This window comes from Dromiciops gliroides, chromosome 3 (assembly GCF_019393635.1).
Source record: "Dromiciops gliroides isolate mDroGli1 chromosome 3, mDroGli1.pri, whole genome shotgun sequence".
Classification (NCBI taxonomy): domain Eukaryota; kingdom Metazoa; phylum Chordata; class Mammalia; order Microbiotheria; family Microbiotheriidae; genus Dromiciops; species Dromiciops gliroides.
In genome coordinates this window covers 652,017,493-652,024,246 of record NC_057863.1, presented here as the reverse complement: position 1 = coordinate 652,024,246, position 6,754 = coordinate 652,017,493, and positions in this window count along the sequence as shown.

Here is a 6,754-nt window from a genome sequence, read left to right as displayed (position 1 = left end):
ATTGTCCACAGGAAAATCTATCTATTTTACCTTTTAGATATGGACAACAGTGGTGTTCTTGAACTCCTGGAGGATAACCTTCTCTTGCCACATAAGCCAAAAAAATTCAGTCATCTTATGTATGAGCAATGAACCCCTCACCTTGTAAATCTAAGCTGGAATAGAATCAGCACCAGGTACTTTGCCTAATGGTATCCTCCTCTTCTTCAGTTGGAAATTAGTCTAGGGAAAGGTTGACTTCAGCCTGAGGTAAATGGTCCATGACTTCAGTATAGATTGATGATAGTGTGTTGAGAATTACGAAGGTAGTGTTCAGTTCATCTCTCCAGTATCATGTCCTTATTGCTCATCAATGTAGACTTATCAGCACTGAGTAATACGATGCACCATATGTCTTCGGCCCATAAATAGCCTTCAGGGTATCATAAAAGCACTTTGGATTGTTACTCTCAGCATAAAACTGAATTTCATCTGCCTTCTTACTGAGCCAAGAATCTTCCATCTCTCTAAGCTTCCCATGTACTTTACTTTTATTGGAATTAAATGCTGCCTTCTAGGTATGGATGGACTATCCTGCTCCACCATACTGTGGAGGTCTTATTTGCCATTTAGCAGCTTCTTAATTACCCCAACATTTTGATCAAACCAGTCTTAATGTTTGCAAGTGTTCTGACCCAGATGGTTCTCTGAAAGTTGCCTACTCCTTTTCTACTCCACTGTTTCCAACTGTGTGTTGGCTCAAATTATCCTCCTAGTTAGCAACAAACCATTCTTAATCAGAGAAGTGCTCTAATCTATTCATATTAAGTCTTCCAGTAGTAATTTTGCTTGTGATCATTTATGTTAATGTATTATGTTAATAATATATTAATATATTTAAATAAAGTATCACTTTATTATCTAGTCTGTATATTAACATACAGTATTTATATATTATATGTGTGTGCATATGTCAAAGTACATCTATATATTTATATTGTGTATAAAATATGTGAATTTCTGATCCAACCATTCTGGAGAGCAATTTGGAATTATGCCCAAATGGCTATAAAGCTGTGCATACCCTTTGACCCAGCAATACCACTTTTGGATCTTTTCCCCAAAGATATCATAAAAAAGGGAAAAGGACCCACATTTACAAAAATATTTATAGCAGCTTTCTTTGTGGTGGCAAGGAATTGGAAATTGAGGGGTTGCCCATCCATTGGGGAATGGCTAAACAAGTTATGGTATATGAATATAATGGAATTCTTTTGTGATGTAAGAAACGATGAGCAGGAGGAGTTCAGAGAAACCTGGAAGGACTTGCATAAACTGATGATGAGTGAGATGGGCAGAACCAGAAGAACATTATACACAGTATCGTCAACATTATGTGTGGATCGATTGTGATAGACTAGATTCTTCTCACCAATACAATGGTACAAGAAAGTCCCAAAGGACTCATAATGGAAAAGGCTCTCCAAATCCAGAAAAAAAAAAAAAGAACTGTGGAATATGGATGCTGATTGAACCATACTATTTCTTTTGGTTTTGGTGCTGTTGTTTTTCTTTTTTGAGGTTTTTTTCCTTTTTGCTCTGATTCTTCTCTTATAACATGACTAATGCAGAAATATGTTTAATGTTGAGATATATATATGTATGTATATATATATATATATATATGACCTTTATCAGATTACCTGCTGTCTAGGGGAGTGGGGGAAGGAGGGGAGGGAGGGAGAAAAATTTGAAATTTGAAATCTTATAAAAACAAATGTTGAAAACTATATCTACATGTAACTGGAAAATAATAAAATAATTTTTAATGTGAATTTGCCTATGTATATATGCACACATATAGATATACCCCAATGACATAAAAGGCCAACTCAGGTTCAAATGGGTCATCATGTTCATTGTTGAACTGAGTAGCCATCCTGGTATTTGACTTCATTCTCATTTACATTCATTTGACCTTTGATGAGCTCTCAGGATGTGATCCCTCCATCATCTCATTTGTCAGAGGCAGCATTCACAGCAGAGTAGAGACTGTTGCTCATACCACACATCATAGTCATGTGACCCTGAGCAATTCACATAACCCCTCATGTGTATTGAGCAACTCCATTTGATCTCATTTGATCCTCCCAACAACCACATGAAATAGATAGGTTCTATAGATGTTATCTCCATATTTCAGATAAAGAAGCTATAGAGGAGAAATGAGTTGCCCACAGCCATAGAGTTATCAAGTGTTTGAGGCAGTATTTCAGCCCAGATCACAACTGATTCCAGATCTTTGTTTTGTGGGGTAATGAGGGTTAAGTGACTTGCCCAGGGTCACACAGTTAGTGTCAAGTGAATTCCAAGTCTTTTTTATCTATGAGAGGAGATGAAAATAAAATAGGGAATATGGGAAACAGGAGGGGGTTTCTGTTTCTGGGTCTGGACATGATTTCATCCTAGTAGAGAATTCCCAGTGAGACAGAGCATCAACTTGAATGTCACTGATAGTTTGAAGTAGTTGCCAATGGACCCAAGCAAGAGTTTAAGTGATTTAGCAGGTAGCACACAGTCAGCATGTACCATCAGCAGGAACGAAACCCAAATTTTTGACTCCAGTGCTAATTATCTGTCCACTATACCAATGGCTCTCAAAGTCTTCCCAGAGGGTCCTTGAGGTCAAGACTATTTTCATTATAATGCTAAGGAATTTCAATTGATAATAAAGTAAATGTTAAAAACTAATCCTCGGGGCAGCTAGGTGGTGCAGTGGATAGAGCACCAGCCCTGGAGTCAGGAGGACCTGAGTTTAAATCCGGCCTCAGACACTTAACACTTACTAGCTGTGTGACTCTAGGCAAGTCACTTAACCCTAGTTGCCACACACACACACACACACACACACACACACACACACACACACACACGAATCCTCATTGGTGGCTCTCCAGTAATTTTTTTTTTTTTTTTTTGCAGGGCAGTGAGGATTAAGTGACTTGCCGAGCTGTCTGACCTGGGTAATAGACTGATGCTTTCTTTGGCTGAGGGGGATATAAGGGAGTCTCTCTTGAGGTTCCCCTTTTATACCTGATCCATAGCACAGGGGAGCCTCAGGTCCTCATAGGCTATGCCAGTGGAGAGGTGTCCAGCATGTCCTGCCAACATGGCAGACACCAGGGTCCAGGCTGATGACAGGCTGTGGGTCTCCTGCCCCAGGTCTACCCTAGCTGAATTCACAGAGGTATCACTGAGTTGGCTGCAGGGATAAAAATCTAGGGGCTAGAGCAACTCTCAGAGCCATCTGCCAAAACATGCAAGGATTATAAATGGCTTTATAAGGGCAGGGTCTGCCCATACTGATATCATCAATGAAGCATTGTAATCAGTCAGGTTATGGAGAAGGGGAGAGGCAAGGACATAAAGTGAATAACAGGGGGATGGGGCATAGATGACATTGGAAGAGTGAGATGGGGGAAATGTGGACTAGAAATATTTAAGCTGGAGCCCCTGAGTTATGAGAAAATACTTCCCCCACATCACTTTGCAGATGTGGGGGTCCTTGGATGTTAGACAGTATATATGTTATTAGATTTCTGCATGTATTGTTTGTTAATATGTTAATATGTTTTTTGTTCTCTTATTCTATTTTCTTTTTTTTTAATCAGACAGCTCTTTAAGAGGGACATGTAAAAGGGATAGAGGGGAAATTTTAGGTATTGTAAAACCAAAAAACTTCAAAATTTTATATTCCTAAAATGAAAACAAATAAGTATCCAAGGTACAGAGTAACAAAGAATGTGCCTGTGGCAAGACCCCAAAGAAGCCTCTGCAAGTAGTGAAGAAGAATGACTTCATGGATTCTCCTGATAGGACACTGATGAGTATCTGAGTCACTCATTCTATTGTAATAGGTCAATAATGCTCTCCACCTGGAGTCTCAGGAATATTTCCCAGGGAATGACCCCTCACCTATTCTTTTTTTTTTTTTTTTTTTTTTTTAGTGAGGCAATTGGGGTTAAGTGACTTGCCCAGGGTCACACAGCTGGTAAGTGTTAAGTGTCTGAGGCCAGATTTGAACTCAGGTACTCCCAAATCCAGGGCCAGTGCTCTATCCACTGCACCACCTAGCTGCCCCCCCCTCACCTATTCTTAACTTTTACCTCAAGGTTCTTCTCTCTCTTCTCAAGGCAAAGGCATAAGATGTGTGCGTAAATACACATATAGTTGTGGATATCACATTTATTGGGAGTTCTGCCCCCAGGTACCCTTCCCACACACACACACAAATTCTCTCTCTCTCTCTCTCTCTCTCTCTCTCTCTCTCAACTCTTCATGGTTTCATGAATCCAGGGCAGAAACTTGCAAACTTCAGTATAGACACCAGGAACATTTGGCTGCCCACAAGGGTGGTATCCCCATGACACCAGGCCCTGCAAGACTCCACTACACACCAAGGGGCCCCCAGAGTTACCCTGGGAAGAGAGAGATATAGAAGAGTCTACCCTGAGTTTCACAGAAAATGTCTCCTGGCCTTTACTCTAGATCCCCACCATCCCAAATCCCAGTTCCAAGAGCCCAGTGCCTGGTCCTACTGGATAAATGTCTTCTGTCTTTGCCAGCAAGAGAGGGAACATTGTTCCAAGGAGTCCAGTTGCAGGGCAAAGTATGGGGAATCAGATATGACCATTGTAAGATCATCACATATTTAGAGCTGGAAGGAACTTTAGGGGTCATCTAATGCAACTCCCCAGTTTACAGTTGAGGAAAACAAGGCACAGGACGTTTAAATGCCTAGTGTCATGCAGCTAAGAAATGTCATAGATGGGATTTGAACCCAAGTTTTTCTGCCTCCATGTCCAGTGCCCTACACAATACATCAGGCTGTCTCACCATCAATTCCCCTAAAGTCCTCCTCTCTTCTCTTGGGCAGACATGGGAAGGGGGAAAAGAAGACAGAATCGTAGACTGTGAAACAGGAAAACTTATTTCTAGACTGTGTCCTGTTTTAGACTTGCTAGTCACCTTGGACAAGTCCTTTGCCCTCAGTTGACATATCTATAAAATGGAGAACTAGATGATCTTCAAGGGCACTTCCAGCTTTGAACAGTAATGGCAATGTCCATTTCTCTAGTGCTTTGAGGGTTAGAAAGTGGTTTTCTTTGCAATATCCCTGGGAGGTCAATAGTGAAAGTGCCCTTATCCTCACCTAGCTGAGGTTCTGGCATCAACTGACTTTTCCAAAGTCAGAATGGTAATAAGGGCAGGAAGTGGACTCCAACCCAGGGCCCAGCCACAATGACCTCTCTTTCCAACATATCTGACTGCTTCTGAAATCTAGATTCAAGAGGGACTGTGAGGGGGAGGGTGAAGAGAGGAAAAGAGACAGAGACAGAGGAAGAGGCAGGGAAGTGAGAGGGGAAGACAGAGATAAAAGACATTATGCATTATAGAGGCAGAAATAGAGAAGAGCAGAGACAGAGGAAGAGCCAGATTATACATGCAGTTTGTAGCTCGGGAGCTATCCTTGACTGTGAGTCTTGCCAGTCCCTCAGCCTCTACCTCCAAACAATCCTGATGTGGTTACCTTCTCTGTAGCTCTTCAATCTTGAGTCTTCTTTCCAGCCCTACTGCCATCAGCCTAGATCAAGCCCCAATTCCTTCCAGCTTGGACTACTGTAATAACTTGTTCCTTGGTTTCCATCTTAGTTGTAGTCCCCTACCCTCACCAAAGCATCCATTCAACCAGTATCTTACAACTGAAATAGAAATGGGGGCCACTTGCCATATTAAAGGACCTGTGTGAAGTCACATATTGACTTAGAGAGCCACATATCAACATTACCTATACTCTGTTGTATTTTCATTTATTTTGTTAAATATTCCCGAATTACATTTTCATCTGGTTCAAGACCCACTCTGGAGTGTTAAAAGTGCATGGGACCCCTCTATTTTAAATCGCTGCTTGAACATTCTTACAAATGTACCATTCTAACCATGTCATTCCTCTCCTCAAGAATGTTCAATAGCTCCCCACTCTAATGAATAAAGTTTTTAATCTCTTGATTGGGCTACTCAAAGCCTTCTACAATCTGGCACTATGCTACCTACCAAACCTAGGACTAAATCTTCCTGTCTACTATTCCCTCTACCCCTACTCAGATTGCTTCTAGTTTTGCCCTCTGGAGTCAAGTCTATTAAATCTAATCTGGCTCCATTCTTCCAGATTCTGGAAGACCAGCCTATTCTTTTCAGAGATTAACTTTCCCAGTTATTTCAACTGATTTTCAATGACAAATTGTCTAATTATCTTGCCAGCCTCATTACCCTCCCCCAACCTGTTCTTTATCTATATCTTTATTGGAATGAGATTTGCAGAAGATTTGAGATGTGGTCTGCCCAGAGAAGATAATAGTGGAATGGTTACCAGCCTTGGTCTGACCACCACACCTTTCTTCAGATAGCCTAGGGAAGCCCCTGCCTCCTTACCCTGGGCCCCACGAACAGCTGCCAGCAGCAGCAGCTGTAGCAGCCAAAGGCAGAGTACATGGGCCATGGCCATGTCTTCCTGTCACACTCTGTCTCCCAGCTGGCTCACTCCCTTTGAGTGACTTCTCTCCTGGAGAGCCTAGGAGGAATCAGACACAGCCAGGCATTAGCCCTCTGACTCTCACCTCCTTGGACACCTAGGAATTGGAGTCTCATGATCCTTGCCACTGAGACACCCAAGTGTCTGACCTGCCCCCGACTCCATCCCACTTTAGGGATAGAG